Below are 20,459 nucleotides of genomic sequence, written 5' to 3' on the forward strand. Positions count from 1 at the left end.
AATGGGGGCCCACGGCACAAGACTAGGGGGCCACAGAGGGAAGTGAAAAGTGAAGAAAACAGAAACACATGCAAACCTAACACGTGACTTCCTTCATTGCTCTTCTATGCATCATTTGCAACTGTGGATTTTTGTACCGCTGTAATCTTGTGCAATGGTGGTAGAGGCTAGGCTTTGTTCTCCCTTGTATGTCAACACCGTTGTTTATTAGCATGCTGTATTCCCCTTTTTGTGGGGTATTTTTTTGTAAATTTCAGTCTCCCAATAAGAACTGCATGTGTGCATTTTGTGTGGCGGTTTATGCTTCCTTGGCTATTTACTAACAAAACATTTAAATAGCTACCTTTCTACTGGTAGGACAGGGGGGGCCACAGGAAGGAAACAAGGTGGGAAGGGGGCTGCGGTCGGAAAAAGGTTCAGAACCACTGGCTTAGACTGAAAAGAGCAACCAAAATGATCAGGGCTCTAGAGCATTGGTTCCCAACCAGGGGTCCGTGGACCCCCAGGGGTCCGCGAGAACTAAATTAAGGTCCCCAAAACAAAGTTATAAACCCATAATAAATTAATATTTTCAATTAAAAGTTCTCTATTATAAAAATGTATATTCAAATGTTATTCTGTTTAATGTTTAACTAACAGTTATGATTAAAGTTTATTTTCAAATTCTCAGAATTTTTATTTTGAACCTTGGGATCCCTGCACCGATCAAAAAAGTCCTAGTGGTCCCTGGTCAAAAAAAGGTTGGGAACCACTGCTCTAGAGCAACGGCCCTATGAGGAGCGGTTGAAGCGCTTAGGGCTGTTTAGCTTGGAAAGAAGGCGGTTAAGGGGAGGCATGATAGAGGTCTATAAAATTATGCATGGTATGGAGAGAGCGGACAGGGAGACACTTTTCTCCCTCTCTCATAAGACCAGAACGTGGGGTCATCTGCTGAAGCTGGAGGGGGAGAGGATTCAAAACAGATAAAAGGAAAGATAGTGCAGTGGTTAAGAGCGGTGGTTTGGAGAGGTAGACTCTGATCTGGAGAACCAGGTTTGATTCCCCACTCCTCCACATGAGCGGCGGACGCTAACCTGGTGAACTGGATTTGTTTCCCCTCTCCTCCACGCGAAGCCAGCTGGGTGGCCTTGGGCTACTCACAGCTCTCTCAGCCCCACCTACCTCACAGGGTGTCTGTTGTGGGGAGGGGAGGGGAAGGCAGTTGGAAGCCGGTTTGATACTCCCTTAAGTGGTAGAGAAAGCCGGCATATAAAAACCAACCCTTCTTCCTTTTTCACACAACGCATAGTGAAATTGTGGAACTCCCTGCCCCGGGATGTGGCGATAGCTGGCAACTTAGAAGGCTTTAAGAAGGGAGTGGACATGTTCACGGAGGAGACGGATATCCATGGCTACTAGCCAAAATGGATGCTAGTCATGATGCATACCTATTCTCTCCAATGTCAGAGGAGCATGCGAATTATCTCAGGTGCTGTGGAACACAGGCAGGATGCTGCTGCTGCAGTCGCCTTGTTTGTGGGCTTCCTAGAGGCATCTGGTTGGCCACTGTGTGGACAGGCTGCTGGACTTGATGGGCCTGGGTCTGACCCAGCATGGCCTTTCTTATGTTCTTACTACTCCTGTGCCAGCAACCACAGGCCGTAAACATCAAAAATCAGCAGAGGAAGCTTTTTTGCTGGGCAGAGATCAGGGTTCTTGCCTGCTGGGTGAGGCCCAGGAACAGGGGCGAGGAAAATCAGCCGGCCAATGAACACTCCTTTCAGAAAACTGGGTGCATTTGTGGAGGATAGGTTTATTAATCTCTGGGAGATACAATGGCTTAATGGAGCCTCCTTGTCACAAGGCAGTCTACCCCGGGCTCCAGATTCTGGGAGCTAACAGCCAGAGGAATCCACTAGTCGCTGCTGTGGGTTTATTGCTAGTTTGGAGATATTTTAAGGGTTGATGGACTCGTATTTTCTTTGAGATTTGAGGTGATTGTATTCCCTCCCAGAAGCATTTTAACGGAAAGGCAGGGTGCAGTTTTTAAAAACCGGTTTTAAAAAATAAATTCAGGTTCAGAGCCTGTTTGGTCCGTTTCCCAGAGGGCATTTGGCCCGACTGGATGAACCTTTGGTTGGATGAATCAAGGTGATTTGGAAATATGAGACAAATTCACGACCAAATTCATGGAGCCTCCATGTGTCAGAGGCAGTATACCTCAGACTAGCAGCTACTGGGATGGGGGAGTTTATCACCATCCTCTTCATGCCTTGCTTTTGAATGATCAGTAAGTATTTCCCAGTGGAAACAGAATGCCGAGCTGTTGCTCTGGTTTAGCAAGGCAGGTCTTTAGATGGATCTACTCTGACTATTAGCCATGATAGTTAATAAAAACCTCCATGTTCAGAGGCAGTTTGCCTCTGGCTGCAATAATCAGGACAAACAAAAGTGGGTGTCTGTTGCCTCCGTGACTTGTGTGTGGATTCTGGTTGTCCTCTGTTGGAAAAGAGTCTAAGAGAGATTGACTTCGGGTCTGATCCAGCAGTACTCTTCTTACGCTCTTAAATAAAAAGCTGTCCATGTTTCTGATTCGATTAATAATAGGAATCAGCAGCTGTTAGCTGTTAATTAATAACAATGCTAACAAGCTGCCTTCTTTTACCTCTCTCTCCTTTCAAGGAGCTTGGAGAGTGGTGCATGGTCCTCCTCTTATTTTATCCTTGCAACAACCCTGTGAGGTAGGCTATGTTGAGAGTGAGTGAAAGACTGACCAGCAAGTTTCCTGAGAGAGGGAGAATTTGAATCTGGGTCTCCCAGTTACGCCATATTTGCTCTGTAATTATAATATAGTACTTACCCAAGTTGACTAGGTACTAAATGCTTCCAAACATTTATTTATTCCACAAAACTGTTTAGAATTGTAGTCCATGCCTCATCCCATTTTTCTCTGCAACAAATCTGCAAAGTAGGGCAGGGTGATAGATTGTGTTGTGTCTGGATTCTAGCAGATGGGCACGAGGCTTATAGACAACCCCTGTGCCCTTAGCCACATCCCATTGAGAACACCACCCTTTTCTTGCCTATTGTTGCACATTTTGGAGAGGGGCTGTGGCTCAGTGGTAGAGCATCTGCTTGGTATGAAGAAGGTCCCAGGTTCAATCCCCGGCATCTCCAGTTAAAGGGACTAGGCAAGAAGGTGATGTGAAAGACCACTGCCTGAGACCCTGGAGAGCCGCTGCCGGTCCGTGTAGACAATACTGACTTTGATGGACCCAGGGTCTGATTCAGTAGAAGGCAGCTTCATGTGAAGTCAATAGGCTTTAGGGGAGGGAACATGGCTCAGTGGTAGGGCATCTGCTTGGCGTGCAGAAGGTCCCAGGTTCAATCCCCGGCATCTCCAGTTAAAGGGACGAGGCAGGTAGGTGATGTGAAAGACCTCTGCCTGAGACCCTGGAGAGCCACTGCCAGCCTGAGTAGACAATACTGACTTTGATGGATCCTGGGTCTGATTCAGTAGAAGGCAGCTTCATGTGTTCAACATTTAAAGTTATAAATTAATGAAGAAAAGGTCCTCTGAGCATGATGCTTCTTCACCATACAGTCTCTGGACGAAGGAGCAGGACTTAATTAAAATCTTAATTAAATAAAGCACACATACACCGACCACGGCGCTCTAAGAACACAGCGCAAGGCTTCCCAAGAAAATGTTGAGAGAATTCCACACCGACCATTGCACCGGTGCTATGTACCAGCTGACTTCCACACCTGGAGGTTGGCAACCCGACGTGGCAGAGAAATCCGCTGCGGACGTGCAAGGGCTCTCTGGATCTTTCTGCTGCCTTTGCCTCCATTTTCGACGCGCCTCTTCCGCTCCGAGGCTCCTGGCCCAGAAAAGAAGCCAAAAACAGGAAGGGGAATCCAGAAGGACTTGACAGCTGCTTTCATCTGGCGAAGGGAGCATTAGAAGGAAGAAGGGGAGAGAGAGAGAGAGCAGGCCAAGAGAAAATTGATGCCATGAATATTTGATGGGGAAGGCTGAGAGCGGGGGCCTGAGAAGAGGGAGTGGGAGGAAATCGTCTTCCGAAAAGGCCTTTCATTTTTCCCCCCCACCCAAGAGAAAGCTCCCGAGCATCTTTATGAATGACAGACTCTGGAACGGTAGCCGAGTCTCTGGCGTCTGCTTCAGCCTTCCTTCCTCCAGGCAGGAGGGCTTCTGACCCTCGCTGCGCTTGCACGTGAGTAAAGCACCATCGACCTCAGTCAGACGTCTTTCCCAAGGAACAGGCCCAGGACTGTCTGCTCCCTTGCAGCTTCAAAAGAGAAATCAGACTCTTTGCAAAAAGAAAAGGAAAAGGTTTGCAAATGAGTGATGCGGCTGGCATTTTGCAAGGGGGAGGTCTCGCCAGCAGCTGACATCTTGCAAGGCCCGCCTTGCTTATTCCAGCCGGCGATAGTCTCATTTTTCACGCCAACTTATTGAGAAGCTGGCTGTGCACGCAGACAGTGAAGCGTTTTGCATCTCACTGATATGTCGTGGAAATAAATATGATACGTTGTCACCCCCCCCAAAGTAGGATTAAACTTCCTGCTATTTGTCTTTGCTGAGGCTCCCAGAGGAGAGGAAATAACAGAAGCTATTTTAACCTCAGACTCTCCAGAAGAAGCAGCCCAGACAGACCCCCACAGTAACTCCAGCAGCAAACCAGTTGGAAGTAGCCCATGTGAATACACTCTTACCAAAATGAGTTTCCTGCTGGTAGCCATTTTATCGTCATGCCAGCGCTGCCTGGCCAGAAGGCGGCCCATCTAGTAAAGTGCCTTCAAGTCGCAGTCGACTTATGGTGACCCCCTACCACCCCAAGATCCCTTTCTTGGTCTGTCACTACCAGCACAGATCCCATCAGTGTATATGTGAAGTTGGGATTTTTTGCCCCAATATGCATCACTTTACACTTACTCACATTGAATCTCATTTGCCATTTTAATGCCCATTCTTCCAGTATGCCGAGATCCTTCTGGAGCTCTTCACAGTCCGATTTTGTTTTAACCACCCTAAATAATTTGGTGTCTTCTGCAAACTTGGCTACTTCACTGTTTAACCCCAACTCCAGGTCATTGATGAACAGGTTGAAAAGCACCGGTCCCAACATAGATCCCTGAGGGACCCCACTGCTCACATCCCGCCATTGTGAGAACTGACCATTGATTCCTACTCTCTGCTTCCTGTTTTTCAGCCAGCTCTCCATCCATAAGAGGACTTGTCCTCTTATCCCATAACTATGAAGTTTGCTTAGCAGTCTTTGGTGGGGGACTTTGTCAAAAACTTTTTGGAAATCCAAATACACAATATCCGCAGGCTCATTCCTGTCCACATGCTTATTGACGCTTTCAAAAAACTCTAATAGGTTAGTGAGACAGGACCTACCCTTACAGAAGCCATGTTGGGTTTTGCCCAGCAGACCTTGCCCTTCTATATGCTTGACAATTCTATCTTTAATAATGCTTTCCACCAATTTACCCGGAACAGATGTTAAGCTGGCCTGTAATTTCCTGGGTCCCCCCTGGAACCTTTTTTATAAAAGGGTGTTACTTTGGCCATTCTCCAGTCCTCTGGTACAGAGACTGATCGAAGGGACATATTACATATTGTTATTAGAAGTTCAGCAATTTTCCATTTGAGTTCTTGAAGAACTCTAGGATGAATACCGTCTGGTCCCTGTGACTAGTTAGTTTGCAGTTTGTCTAGACGTTCTAGGACTTCCTGCCTTGTTACCACTATTTGCCTGAGTTCCTCATTTTCCCCTCTCCAAATCTCTGTTCAGGAGAAGGAATCTGCCCTGTATCTTCAACAGTGAAGACAGATGAGAAGAATTCATTTAGTTTTTCAGCAATCGCTTTATCCTCCCTTAGAATTCCTTTACTCCCATTGTCATCCAATGGTCTAACCGCTTCCCTAGCTGGTTTCCTACTCCTAATATACTTAAAGAATTTCTTATTGATTGTTTTGATGTGTTTAGCAATATGCCCCTCAAAATCTTTTTTTGCATCTCTAATTATCTGCTTGCATTTGCTTTGTGCAAGTTTGTGTTTGCTCATGTTCGCCTCGTTTGGGCAAACCTTCCAGTCTCTGAAGGAAGACTTTTTCTCTCTAATTGCTTCCTTCACCTTACCCGTTAGCCATGGTGGTGACCTCTTGGACCCTACCTTTCCTGACCTGCGGTATACAAACTAGCTGAGCCTCTAGTAATGTGGACTTGAGTAACCCCAAGCCTTTTCAAGAGATTTAACCCTCCTAACTGTTCCTTTCAACTTCCTCTTTACCAGTTTTCTAATTTTAGAGACGTTCCCTCTTTTAAAGTCAAAGGTAATTGTGTGAGATTTCCCAGTCACTTTCCCACTTGCATATAAATTAAATTTGATGCCATTGTGATCACTATTGCCAACTGTTTAGCTATCGTATGTAGCCACACTCTCCTGCTGTTCATTCCCAGAGGCAATTAGAGGTAGACTACCCTGGAACAATGAACACCTGAAGCTGCCTTCTCCTGAATCAGACCCTTGGTCCATCAAGGTCAGTATCGGCTACTCAGACCGGCAGCGGCTCTCCAAGGTCTCAGGCAGAGGTCTTTCACATCACCGACCTGCCTAGTCCCTTTAACTGGAGATGCCAGGGATTGAACCTGGGACCTTCTGCATGCCAAGCAGAGGCTCTGCCACTGAGCCACAGCCCCTCCCCACATGAAGCTGCCTTATACTGAATCAGACCCTGGGTCCTTCAAAGTCAGTATTGTCTACTCAGACCGGCAGCAGCTCTCCAGGGTCTCAGGCAGAGATCTTTCACATCACCTACTTGCCGAGTCCCTTTAACTGGAGAAGCCGGGGACTGAACCTGGGACCTTCTGCATGCCAAGCAGATGCTCTACCACTGAGCCACGCTCACCCACCCCCTGGCCTTGGACCTGGATGCTCTGTTTAGCTATCGTAAGGGCAATGGAAGAGTCCGGACAGATCAGACAAAAGTTTGGGAAAGCCCGCAAGAAGAGGGAAGGAGGAAACCGCCCTCTCTGGTTACAGTTAAGAGGTAGACTGCCTCAGAGCATGTAGGCTTACAATTTCAGCTGCAAGGAACAAACTAGCACGGCCAGATGCTTTTTAAAAGAAGCCCGTCGAGGGCCTGTGTTGTATCGCTCTTTCCTAAAGTAACATAGCACAGGCACAACTGGGACTGCTAAAGGGGAGGGTAGAGCTTCTGATGGGGGGGAGGTAGAGCTTTGCTGTGGGAATCGGGCAGAAATGGAAACAGCTACAAGGACGGCCGCTGCCGGGGATGATATCAGGGGAGAGCTGCAGAAAAGCAAACAAACAGCGTCGTTCCAAGCCGGGGTGGGGAAAGGAAGGTCGCCTGGCCTTTCTCTCAGTCATGGAAATAAAAACGCCCGGCATCAGCACTTGGGGAAAATATTTTGCAAGTCAGCTGAGCGGCGGAATCAGGAGTTTGGGACAGGATGAGAGGTTACACCCAGACGCTGTAGAGGTTCAGGACTGCCCTGCAATCCCTTGCTGGGATGGGGGCAGGCTAGGCCTGCTTTCCAAAGGGGGACGGTGTACTCTGTGTGTGCCCAGAGGCAATGATTTTTGGGGGGAAATCAGAAATTCTCAACTCTGCTTTGCAGAATTTAAATTGATGCCTCTCGCTTTTAATTCCCCCCCCCAATCTTTCCAATGATGAGTAGGCGTGGTAAACAGCCCTCCCACCAAAGGCATGTCAGTATTGAAATGGGCAGGCACACATGTGACCAGGTTATCAGAGCTTTGCACCATTTGTAACCGAAGGGCCAAACAACATTTATGACATTTCAGAGCAAGAGATCAACAAACGGCCGATATGAGCTGACATGAGGAAGTCCATCTGCGTAACTGAAAAGATGTAACTTCATTGATATGATAACCATCTTCAAGTACTTGAAGGGCTGTCATAGAGAGGAGGGTGCCGAATTGTTTTCTGTTGCCCCAGAAGGTCGGACCAGAACCAACGGGTTGAAATTAAAAGAGTTTCCCTCTAGTCATTAGGAAGAATTTTCTAACAGTTAGAAGGGTTCCTCAGTGGAACAGGCTTCCTTGGGAAGTGGTGAGCTCTCCTTCCCTGGAGGTTTTTAAGCAGAGGCTGGATGGCCATCTGTCAGCAATGCTAGTTCTATGACCTTGGGCAGACTATGAGAGGGAGGGCACCTTGACCATCGTCTGGCCATGGAGTGTGGGGGTGGTAGTGGTGAATTTCCTGCGGGTTAGACTAGATGACCCTGATGGTCCCTTCCAACTCTATGATTCTATGATAATCGACATGTGGATAAAGTTGCTGCAGCCCAAACGTGGGTTGTTGTGAGTCCATTATTAAGAGGGGGCACGCATGAGGCCTCCCAAACAATTGCATATGTATAAAATATTGTCGAAGGCTTGCATATGTACACAGGCGCTTATGGTTTTTCTGCATGGGCATCAATCTGCGCATGGGTTGCGCTTAGATTACTGGCAACTGTTCACTTCTCTCATTTCCCATTTTAGACCGTTTCTCAAAGCAGCTCTTCAGTCCCATCTTTACCTTCCTTTACATACTGGTCATTCAGGCATCCAACGTACCCTTCCAACACACTGTAACTTAAAGATTTAATTTTCTTTTTTGAAGAGCCATATTTGGTTCCGTACGGAGCCACATTTGTCTCTGGAGCCATTGATTGCAGGTTCCTGAGAAGCTTTTCTCCCTCTCTCATAAGACCAGAACACGGGGTCATCTGCTGAAGCTGGAGGGTGAGAGATTCAAAACTGATCAAAGGAAGTATTTCTTCACACAACGCATAGTTCAATTGTGGAACTCCCTGCCCCAGGATGTGGTAATGGCTGCCAACTTGGAAGGCTTGAAGAGGGGAGTGGACATGTTCATGGAGGAGAGGGCTATCCATGGCTACTACTTAAAAGGGATGCTAGTCATGATGCATACCTATTCTCTCCAGGATCAGAGGAGCATGCCCATTATATTAGGTGCTTTGGAACGCAGGCAGGATAATGCTGCTGCAGTAGTCTTGTTTGTGGGTTTCCTAGAGGCACATGGTTGGCCGCTGTGTGACAGACTGCTGGACTTGATGGGCCTGGGTCTGATCCAGCAGGGCCTTTCTTATGTTCTTATTACCTGGAGGTTCCATTCTGCTAAATTGAAAGATGCCAGGACCAGGTGGTCTTCAGCTTCCCCTCCCATCACGGGGCCAGGGTACAGACCCTGAGTTCAGTCTCTAGTGTGACTTCAGTAGGGGAGAGAAAATATTCCCTCCTTCGTTTCCTCGCTGCGGTTTTGGTGCTCTACTTCCCGGAGTTGCGTTTGCATTGCGCAGTCGTGGGCCGTGTTGTTTTGATGTGGGATTGAGAAGCGAGGCACGCTGGTTTGCTGATGTGCAAGCCGCGTTAAACATATTAAAAAAATTATGGGGGAAAATAACGGATGTGACAATACAGAAGATGTCGCCAAAATAAAGATTTGCTTTGATTTGCACCAAGGAGAAGCAAAATGGATATGGGGATTGTTGGGCGGGGGACGACACACATTTCAGTCATGCATCCATCTTCTCCACAGACATCTCCCATCTCTTGCGCCAGCAACGGAGAGTCTGCCCAGTACCGACGCCCTCTCTCTCACATGCCCAGTCGCTGCGTCTTCCCGTTCTGTCCACCACCTTTTCCCATCACCGCAGCCCCACCCGCTGGCTGGGCCCGGATCCGGGCGCAGCATGGGCACCGCCTCCCCTCACCTGCGCCGTGGCAGAGGCTGGCAGACTAGCTCCGTCTTGTCTCTGCAAAGAAGCTGCCTTAGTAGTCATTGATAGTGCTCCAGGGACGGGAGGTGGGTGCGCGGGATGGCGTTGCCGTGGCAACCGAGATTAGCCAGGCAACGAGGATGCTCGGGGACGACGGCGGAGATGCGGCCTGAGATGAATCTTGCCTTGTGAATAAATATACCCAGAGGTGCATCGCCGGCACCCACACCCTCTTGTGCTCGCTTCCACAAACACAGATGTTCTTCCCTGCTCGCCATATTCTGGCGCAGCTCCGGCGGGCGGCCGTCTCTTCTTTGTCTTCCGCAGGGATTCTCGCAAATTTTTCATTCACCCCCCCCATTTTGATTCCCCACCTCTGCTATGGGAATCGAACATGCTCTTTGCTTTGGCACCGTTTTCTGTTTGCTCGTCCGTCCTCCCCATTAAAGTGAACACAATCGTCAATCAGGGCATCGTCTGGCTCGCTGGGGTAGTTCTCGTCCTGGCCTGCTCAGGGGAAAAAAGGCCTCTGTTAGGGTGGGGGAACAGTAGAGTTTCCTGGTCCCTCTTTGCCACGGCGGGAGGTATTTGCGGCGGAGCCTGAGGAGGGTGGGGTTTGGGGCGGGGAGGGACTTCAATGCCACAGAGTCCAATTGCCAAAGCGGCCCTTTTCTCCAGGGGAACTGATCTCTATCGGCTGGAGATCAGTTGTAGTAGCAGGAGATCGCCAGCTAGTACCTGGAGGTTGGCAACCCTATTTTTGATCGATTCCTTTTTTTTTTTTTTGCATTGAGCAGCACAGAAGAAGCGCTCTTTTTTCGCTTTGCGGGAACGGCGCTGGGAAATCGGAGGCCCGAGACGGTGCCTCCTAAAGCCAGAAAGACTGGCAAAGAGCACATCTTTCGTCTTCAGTGAATGACATTCTACTGGCAGAGGGCAAGGGTGGCACCGCCAGTGTATTTGGGGCTGTGACTTTGGGCCTGGATCCATCCCCACTCCTTACTTCAGCCAGGGAGCTCTTCTAGCAAACCCAACAGGCTGCCGTGAAGGAGCCCTCAGGCAGAAGAATCACTATCGGAGGCCAAATCCAGCCTCCAGCATGGTGTAGTGGTTAAGAGTGGTAGTTTGGAGCGGTGGATTCTGATCTGGAGAACCAGGTTCGATTCCCCACTCCTCCACATGAAGCCAGCTGGGTGACCTTGGGCTAGTCACAGCTCTCTCAGCTCCACCTACTTCACAAGGTGTCTGTTGTGGGGAGGGGAAGTGAAGGTGATTGTAAGCCGGTTTGATTCTTCCTTTAGTGGTAGAGGAAGTCAGCACATAAAAACCAACTCTTCCTCTCCTCCTTGTCCCCCTCCTCCTCCTTGTCCTCCTCCTTGTCCTCCTCCTTGTCCTCCTTCTCCTCCTCCTCCTCCTTCTCCTTCTCCTTCTTCTCCTCCTTCTCCTCCTCCTCCTCCTCCTCCTTCTCCTTCTCCTTCTCCTCCTCCTCCTCCTTCTTCTCCTTCTCCTCCTCCTTCTCCTCCTTCTTCTCCTCCTTCTCCTCCTTCTCCTCCTCCTCCTCCTCCTCCTCCTCCTCCTCCTCCTCCTCCTCCTCCCCCCCCCACTCAAAGATCCCATGAGTGACTTTGGCATTGGGGAAGTGATTGCCATCTTCCACTTGGATGGCCCACAGACTAGTGAATGTCACATTTTAATTTCGTTGTGCTTTGCACAAGGCTGAAGCCTTCCTTCCCTTTGGATAGTACAATGATTCAGACTTTCTCCTCCCTGGCTGGCTGCAATGTTCAGAGCCAGTGTCTTCCAAAGGGCTGCTGTCTCCCGGGATAATGGAACACTGCTGTGGTGTGTGTGTGGGGAGGGGTGGCGGGTGAGCATCCTGGGGATTTCTCTGCCCCCCCCCCCACTTTATCACAAGAGCTAAAATGTGAGTCTCCCGGGGAGATCTGATCAGTCGCACCAACACTCTGCCGAGACCTTTCCTCTTGTGATTTCAGTTGGACAAAGTTTAAAGGGGGGGGCAAGGGGAGGGGGCCAAAGCTGGCACCACTGGGCACTTGTGGTTCCAAATTAGTGATTTTTTTTTTTGTCTTGGGTTGCGCATGCAGCAACTCTGGCACAGGGGCAGGGGTGCCAAGCGTGACTAACCAGCGGAGGGTTTTGCGTCTGTTCACGCAGAGGAGTGTGCTCCTTTGCACATTTCCCAGAAGAAGCGAAGTGATGGTATCTCTTTACTTTGCTCTGGCTAGACCTCACCTGTTCAGTTTTGGGCACTGCGATTTAAGAAGGATGTAGATCAAGCTGGAGCCCTGGCCTGGATAGCCCAGGCTAGCCTGATCTCGTGAGATCTCGGAAGCTAAGCAGGGTCAGCCCTGGTTAGTATTTGGATGGGAGAACACCAAGGAATACCAGGGTTGCTGTGCAGAGGAAGGCACTGGTCTCTTGCCATGAAGCCCCCCCCAAAAGGGGTCTCTTGCCATGAAACCCCCCCCAAAGGGGTCGCCATAAGTCGGCTGCGACTTGACAGCACTTTACACACACACACAGACAAGCTGGAACGTGTCCAGAGGAGGGCAACAAAGATGGTGAGAGGTCTGGAGACCAAGTGCTATGAGGAAAGGTGGAAGGAGCTGGGTATGTTCAGCCTGGAGAGAAGACTGAGAGGGGATATGATAACCATCTTCAAGTACTTGAAGGGCTGTCAAATAGAGGGGGTTACCACACTTGTATTCCCAGCGATGTATTAAGGGCTTGAAAACGTTATAAAAAATATTGTTCGCACTTTGTTTGGCCCCTTTAGCTGTGAAGACGTCTTCCAACCATTTATAAGCCGTGGTATCCAAAAAACCTTTTAAAGCGATGTTTTTTATAACATTTTCAAACTCTTAATACATCGCTGGGAATACAAAGTGCGGTAACCCCCAGAGAAGGGTGCCGAGTTGTTTTCTGTTGCCCCAGAAGGTCAGACCAGAACCAACGGGTTGAAATTAGATAAAAAAGAGTTTCCATCTAAACATTAGGAAGAACTTTCTAAAAGAGCAGTTCCTCAGTGGAACAGGCTTCTTTGGCAGGTGGTGAGCTCTCCTTCCCTGGAAGTTTTTAAGCAGAGGCTAGATGGCCATCTGTCAGCCATGCTGATTCTATGACCTTAGGCAGATGATGAGAGGGAGGGCATCTTGGCCATCTTCTGGGCATGAAGTAGGAGGTCACTGGGGGGTGGGAGGTAGTGGTGAATTTCCTGCATTGTGCAGGGGGTTGGACTAGATGACCCTGGTGATCCCTTCCAACTCTATGATTCTAAGAGGCCCCAGCTGCCTGCCAGCCAGTCTTTGACATTAAATCTGCCCTGAAGGAACGCCTCCAAGGAGAAGGTGAAAGGCTACTAGCTCCAAAGGGCCCTTTGGCACAATTTGGGGAAAGGGCAGCTGCAAGAACTATTCTCCTCCCGCTACATCAAGCTAGAACTCAAGAGCGCCTGGGAAATTTAAAGGCATGCAATCCAGGAGAGGGAAAAGACAGCATTACTTCACGTGATACGGAATAGGGGAACTCTCTGCCGCTGGATTCGGTGATGGCTTGTAACTGCCGGTTTATGTAGTGATTGGCTTGGCTGTTAGGGCTGCCAACCTCCAGTTGGGGCCTTCAGGACTCCTGGAATTACAACTGATTTCCAGACTATGCAGATAACTTATCCTGTAGGATGGCAGCCTGCAGGTGGGAGCTGGCAATCCCCCGGAATTGCAGATCACCTTCAGACTACAGAGATCAGTTCTGCTGGAGAAAATAGATGCTTTGGAGGGTGGGCTCGATGACATTGTACCCCTCTGAGGTCCCTGTCTTTCCCAGGGTCCACTCCCAAATCTCCAGGAATGTCCCAACCTGGGTCTTGCAGCCCTAACCCCATATTCCCCACCGGTAGGGTTGCCAGCTCTGAGTTGGAAAATACCTGGAGATTTGGGGGTGGAGCCTGAGGAGGGTGGGGTTTGGGGAGGGGAGGGACGTCAATGGGGAATAATGCCATAGAATCCACCTTCCAAAGGAGCCATTTTCTCCAGGTGAACTGATCTCTGTCACCTGGAGATCACTTGTAATAGCGGGAGACCTCCAACTACCACCTGGAGGTTGGCAAACCTACCTGCTGGTGGCCAGGGGGGACCTGGCAACTGTAGTTACCCTAGAGGAAATGGCTGCTTTGGAGGATGGACAGAGGTCGTCCCCTTCCCCAAACCACACCCTCCCCAGGCTCTGCCCCCAAATCTTCAGGAATTTCCCAACCAGGAGCTGGCAACCCAATGAGTTGGCCCATGGCTTTCCTTCTTTGCTTCAGCCGTTTGGGGGCTCTTGAACGTAGCCCAGAACTGCGTCCTGAAGAAGAAGAGTTTTTATATGCCGACTATCTCTGCCACTTAAGGGAGACTCAAACCACCTTCCCTTACCCTCCCCACAACAGACACCCTGTGAGGTAGGTGGGGGCTGAGAGAGTGTGACTAGCCCAAGGTCACCCAGAGGGCTTCATGTGGAGGAGTGGGGAAACAAATCCCGTTCACCAGATTAGCCTCCGCCACTCACAAGGAGTGGGGAATCAAACCCGCTTCCCTAGATTATAGAGTATGCTGCTCATGTGGAGGAGTGGGGAATCAAACCCTGTTCTCCAGATCAGAGTCCACTGCTCCAAACCACCACTCTTAACCACTGCACCATGCTGTTTCCTGGCCCTCGACAGGCTCCTAAGACAGATTTTAGGGTGTGTGTCCCCCTCCCACCGCCGCTGCTTGCTTCAGATGAAGGCAAGAAAAGATTCCCTTGCACGGCTGGTTGTCAAAGGCTGGAGCAGGGCATTAGAAGAAGAAGAGTTAGTTTTTATGTGCCAACTTTCTCTACCACTTAAGGGAGACTCAAACCGGTTTACAATCATTTTCCCTCCCCCTCCCCACAACAGACACCCTGTGAGGTAGGCAGGACTAAGAGAGCTCTAAGAGAGCTGTGACTAGCTCAAGGTCACCCAGCTGGCTTCGTGTGTAGAAGTGGGGAAACAAATCCAGTTCACCAGATTGGCCTCCGCTGCTCACGGTGGAGGAGTGGGGAATCAAACCCGGTTCTCCAGATCAGAGTCCACTGCTCCAAACCACCGCTCTTAACCACTACGCCACGCTGGCTCTCATTAGCTCAGAGGGCCCGGGGAGGCGGGCCGTGACTCTGGCAGCCGCTGCGGGATGCATGGGAAGAAGGGACAAGCCAGGGAGGGGCCGGAGGTCAAACACTCCAGCGGGCTTCTTGCGACGGCCGCAGCCAAGACGCGGATCATACTGAGGTCTGTAAGCTTCCCCTGGAGCTCCAGCTGCCGGAAATGGGCTTGGCATTAAGTGGAATGGGTGGAGGGTCCTGAGACCTCAGTTGTCATGCGCAGAGGGAGGTGTCCTCAACACCAGGAGGTCTGGTGAACTGGTTTCGATTCCCCCACTCCTCCCTACGAAGCCTGCTGGGTGACCTTGGGCCAGTCACGGTTCTCTCTGAACTCTCTCAGCCCCACCTATGTCACCAGGTGTCTGTTGTGGGGAGGGGAGAGGAAGGGAAGGCGGTCGTAAGCTACTTTGAGACTCCATAAAGGCAGAGAAAATCGGGGTATAAAACCACCACCTCTTCCTCCTCCTCCTCCTTTTGGACACAGGGAAGCTGCCTTATAGTGAATCAGACCCGTGGTCCATCAAAGTCAGTATTGTCTACTCAGACCGGCAGTGGCTCTCCAGGGTCTCAGGCAGAGGTCTTTGCCATCACCCTACTCGCCTAATCCCCTTAACTGGAGTTGGCAGGGATTGAACCTGGGACCTTCTTCATGCCAAGCAGATGCTCTACCACTGAGCCACCGCCCCTCCCCATGTGTTCATGTGTATGTGTTCTTCTTCTTCCTCTTCTTCTTTTTCTCCTTCTCTTCTCCTCCTCCTGCTCCTCCTCCTCCTTGTTCTTACACTGCCAATACACCACACTGAGTACTCACTGCACACCATGTGTAGTTTGATAAACCCTTTCCCAACTCCCTGTCTCTGCCACCCACTGTACCAACACTTCCCTGCTTTTCAGGTTCACGGCCTACTTTGCCCCAGTGCTTTTGAACCACGCTCGGCCAGCCTGTGAAACGCTCCTGGCCTCCCCTCCCGAAAGCGTACACTCTTTCTGACCTCCTGCATTCCAGCAGCTTTGTTCCGTGAGCTGTTGGAATGTTCTTTAACATCCCATGCCATCGCGTTAACCAACTGCTGCATCGGGCTGCCAGCATTTTAATTGGGGGCCCTCTCCCTGTCCTTTCAACGTGTTCGACAACGGGCAGATTTCTGCAGATAAATCTCTGGTAGTCAGAGGAATGGGCCAGGCGAGGGGTTTTCCCCCCTGGCCAGTTGGCGTTCCAGAGGTCTGGAGATCTCTGCAAAGACAGAGAGGTTTGTTTATGTCCCTTTGGGGCCTCTTTTCTGGGACATGTAAAAACTTTTCTTCCCTTAAATTCCAGGAAAGAATTGGAAGGAGCCAACTGGGAGTTCGGTTTTCCTTTTTATTCCGTCGTTTTCTCTGAATTTGGGTTGGGGGGGTGGATTTTCTATGGACCGGCGTAGGGTTTTGCAATCTTTGCAAAACAAAACGCTTTATTATCATGTTGTTATCATGTTGGAAAATGCAGGACTGTTTTATTGTCTGGAAACCAGAGACAGGCAGTTTTTAAAAAATAGTTTGTGTTGGTTCCTCCCTGCTTGTTCCCGCTTGCTTTTAATGCTATCCGTTTCTCGCCTGTGTTTCTTTTCATTATCTGAACAAATGGGGCTTGTTTGCTTGGTTCGTCCCCACCTCCATCCGTTTGCAAACAAATGCATCCATAAGCTAAGCACCAGCGTGGTGTAGTGGTTAAGAGCCGTGGTTTGGAGCGGTGGAGTCGGATCTGGAGAACCGGGTTTGATTTCCTCTCCTCCACATGAGCGGCTGGGGCTAATCTGGTGAACTGGATTTGTTTCCCTGCTCCTACACACAAAGGCAGGGGGTAACCTTGGGCTAGTCACAGTTCTCTTAGAGCTCTCTCAGCCTCACCTACCTCACAGGGAGTCTGTTGTGGGGAGGGGAAGGTGATTGTAAGCCGGTTTGAGTCTCCCTTAAGGGGTAGAGAAAGTCAACATATAAAAACCAACCAGATGGCCATCTGTCAGCAATGATTCTATGAGCTTGGGCATAGAGCTTGGGCAGTTCATGGGAGGGGGGGTATCTGGGCCATCTTCTGGGCACTGGGGGCGTGGTGGGGGGAGGTAGTTGTGAGTTTCCTGCGTTGTGCAGGGGGTTGGACTAGATGACCCTGGTGGTCCCTTCCAACTCTATGATTCTATTCTTCTCCTTGACAAAATGTTTCTGGGTCTTGGTATAACATCAGTTTGATGAAAAGTTATGGGAAAAACTAGATTTATGCTCTGGTTAAGAAACATATTATTAACTTTGACTATCAATGTATCAGATTCAGAGTATGTCGTGTTTGTCCCTCTCAATATTTTGGTATTTCCCCTCCATGGAAATAGTCCATCATATGCATATTATTTAGGGTTGCCAACCTCCAGGTGCGGCCTGGAGTTCTCCTAGAATGGCAGCTGATCTTCAGCTGAGGTCCCTCCCTTCTGTAAACCCCGCCCTCCCCAGGCTCTCCCCCCAAAATCTCGGGGTATTTCTCAACCCAGAGCTGGCAACCCTGATGTTATTTGGCCATTCCTCGATATACCAGAGCCTTCTGTCTGGATAGGTTAAATGGTAATCCTTCTCAGGTTCGCCGGGGTAGATTTATGAATATCCCACATTCTGACCGACTCTATCCATGCCCTTTAGTTAAGATTATCTTTTTTCATATTCTTCTCCAGCATCCACTACATGAGGATCTCTTTTTGATGTCCTCTTTTCAGCTTGTCGTTTCTGAACTTTCAATTTCGTCCGCTTTGAATTTTTGAGTTTGGGATTAAAAAACCCCAAAATTACTTTGTCGGTTGCTAAAATTTGTTCAGTCCTTTCATCCTTTAAGCTATACCTGTTTCTGCTGCTTAAGAGCATTGTCTCGTGGACAGGGTTGCCAGCTCCGGGTTGGGAAATACCTGGAGATTTAGGGGGTGGAGCCTGTGGAGGGCGGGGTTTGAGGAGGGACTTCAGTGGAACATAATGCCACAGAGTCTACCTTCCAAAGTGGCTATTCTCTCCAGGTGAACTGATCTCTGTCACCTGGAGATCTGTTGTGATAGCTGGAGATCTCCAGCCACCACCTGGAAGTTGGCAACTCTGCTCGTGGAGCTTCGGTGGGAGAAAGGAAAGGAAAGGATAAGCTAAGCGTGGTGTAATGGTTAAGAGCGGTGGTTTGGAGCAGTGGACTCTGATCTGGAGAACTGGGTTTGATTCCCCACTCCTCCACATGAGTGGCGGACTCTAATCTGGTCAACCAGGTTGGTTTCCCCATTCCTTCACACAAAGCCTGCTGGGTGACCGTGGGCTAGTTACAGCTCTCTTAGAGCTCTTTCAGCCTCACCTACCTCCCAGAGTGTCTGTTGTAGGGAGGGGAAGGGAAGGAGATTGTAAGCCGGTTTGTTTCTTCCTTAAGTGGTAAAGAAAGTCGGCATATAAAAACCAACTTTTTTTCTTCCTCTTCCTCCTCTTGTTCCTCCTCTTGTTGCCCCTCCCCCTCTTCTTCTTCTTCCTCTTCTTCCTCTTCTTCCTCTTCTTCTTTGACCTTAGGCAGTTCATAAGAGGGAGGGAATCTTGGTCATCATCTGGGCATGGAGTAAGGGGTCACTGGGGGTGTGGGGGTGAGGAGGTAGTTGTGAAATTCCTGCATTGTGCAGGGGGTTGGACTAGATGACCCTTGTGGTCCCTTCCAACTCTATGATTCTATTATTCTCCTCCTCCTCCTCCTCCTCCTCCTCCTCTAAAGGGAGAAACTTCCCGTTGAGGTGGGCCTTTTCCAGTTGGATTTTGCATTCGTTCGGAAACGAACGCCCGTCTCTTGCCTGGCTGTGGGAAATGTGCTTATTTTCTGGGTTAAAAGGCAGTATATGAGAAATGGAAATGAATAGAAGTCTTTAAAAAAAATAAGTCTGCCTCAAGGATGATATTGGAGAGAACAAGGATACAGAAGGAAGGAAGGACCTCTAGCAAGAAATGTGCAGGAAGGGGGGGCAGGGAAGGAAGAGGGGGGTCCCCTTAGGGACGGCGAAAGGCCATGTACTCTCTGTGTCCCGTGTCCGGTTAATTGTGAAATACAATGACTCCCCTCACAGAAACGCACAAAAGACTTCGCCCGCCCCTCCTTCCAATTCTCCCGTGGCTCATTGGGCACTTGCAGCCGGTGCCTGAACTAATTGTTTCATGCTGCACAACTTGTCGCTCTGTGAAAATGGCTTCTTCCATTTAGATAACATTGGTTGAAAGCCGGGGGGGGGGGGGATGTCAGGATTATGCCCAGTAGCCCCGCCTTCCAATTCCACCCATTCGTGTTCCTGTGACCACGGGCTCCTAGGATGGGCTCGGAGAAGACCCCTGGCCATTCAGGGACCTTTGAGACAATCTCATAAGAAGTTCAGAAGAGCCCTGCTAGATCAGGCCTAGGGTTAAGAACATATAAGAACATAAGGAAAGCCCTGCTGGATCAGGCCAAGGCCCATCAAGTCCAGCAGTCTGTTCATACAGTGGCCAACCAGGTGCCTCCAGGAAGCCCACAAGCAAGACGACGGCAGCAGCACCATCCTGCCTGTGTTCCACAGCACCTAATATATTCGGCATGTTCCTCTGATCCTGGAGAGAATAGGGATGCATCATGACTAGTATCCATTTTTACTAGTAGCCATGAATACTCTCCTCCATGAACATGTCCACTCCCCTCTTCAAGCCTTCCAAGTTGGCAGCCATCACCACGTCCTGGGGCAGGGAGTTCCACAATTTAACTATGCGTTGTGTGAAGAAATACTTCCTTTTATCTGGTTTGAATCTCTCCCCCTCCAGCTTCAGCAGATGACCCCGCGTTCTAGTATTATGAGAGAGGGAGAAAAGCATCTCCCTGTCCACTCTCTCCAAACCATGCATAATTTTATAGACCCCTATCATGTCTCCCCTTAACCTACTTCTTTCCAAGCTAAACAGCCCTAAGCGTCCTAACCGCTTCTCATAGGGCCGTTGCTCTAATTCCCTGATCATTTTGGTTGCTCTTTTCTGCACCTTCTCAAGCTCTATAATATCCTTTTTTAGGTGTGGTGACCAGAACTGTACACAGTATTCCAAGTGTGGCCTCACCATAGATTTGTACAAGAGCAGTATGATAGCAGCAGTTGCCAAATCTGGGTTGGGAAAACCCTGGAGATTTGGGGCCAGAACCTAGGAAGGGCGGCATTTGGCAAGGAGAACTGATCTTCGTAGCCCGGAGATCGGTTGTGATTCTGGGAGATCTCCGGGCCCCACCTGGGGACTGGCCACCCTAACCAGGCCAGTGGTCCATCTAGTCCATCATCCACACAGTGGTTGAACAGAAGAGAAGAAGGAGTTGGTTTTTATATGCTGACTTTCTTTACCTTTTAAGGAGAATCAAACCGGCTTGCAATCTCCTCCTCTCCCCACAACAGACACCTTGTGAGGTAGGTGGAGCTGAGAGAGTTCGGAGGGAACGGTGACTGCCCCAAGGTC

This window comes from Euleptes europaea, chromosome 2 (genome assembly GCF_029931775.1).
Source record: "Euleptes europaea isolate rEulEur1 chromosome 2, rEulEur1.hap1, whole genome shotgun sequence".
Taxonomy (NCBI): Eukaryota; Metazoa; Chordata; class Lepidosauria; order Squamata; family Sphaerodactylidae; genus Euleptes; species Euleptes europaea.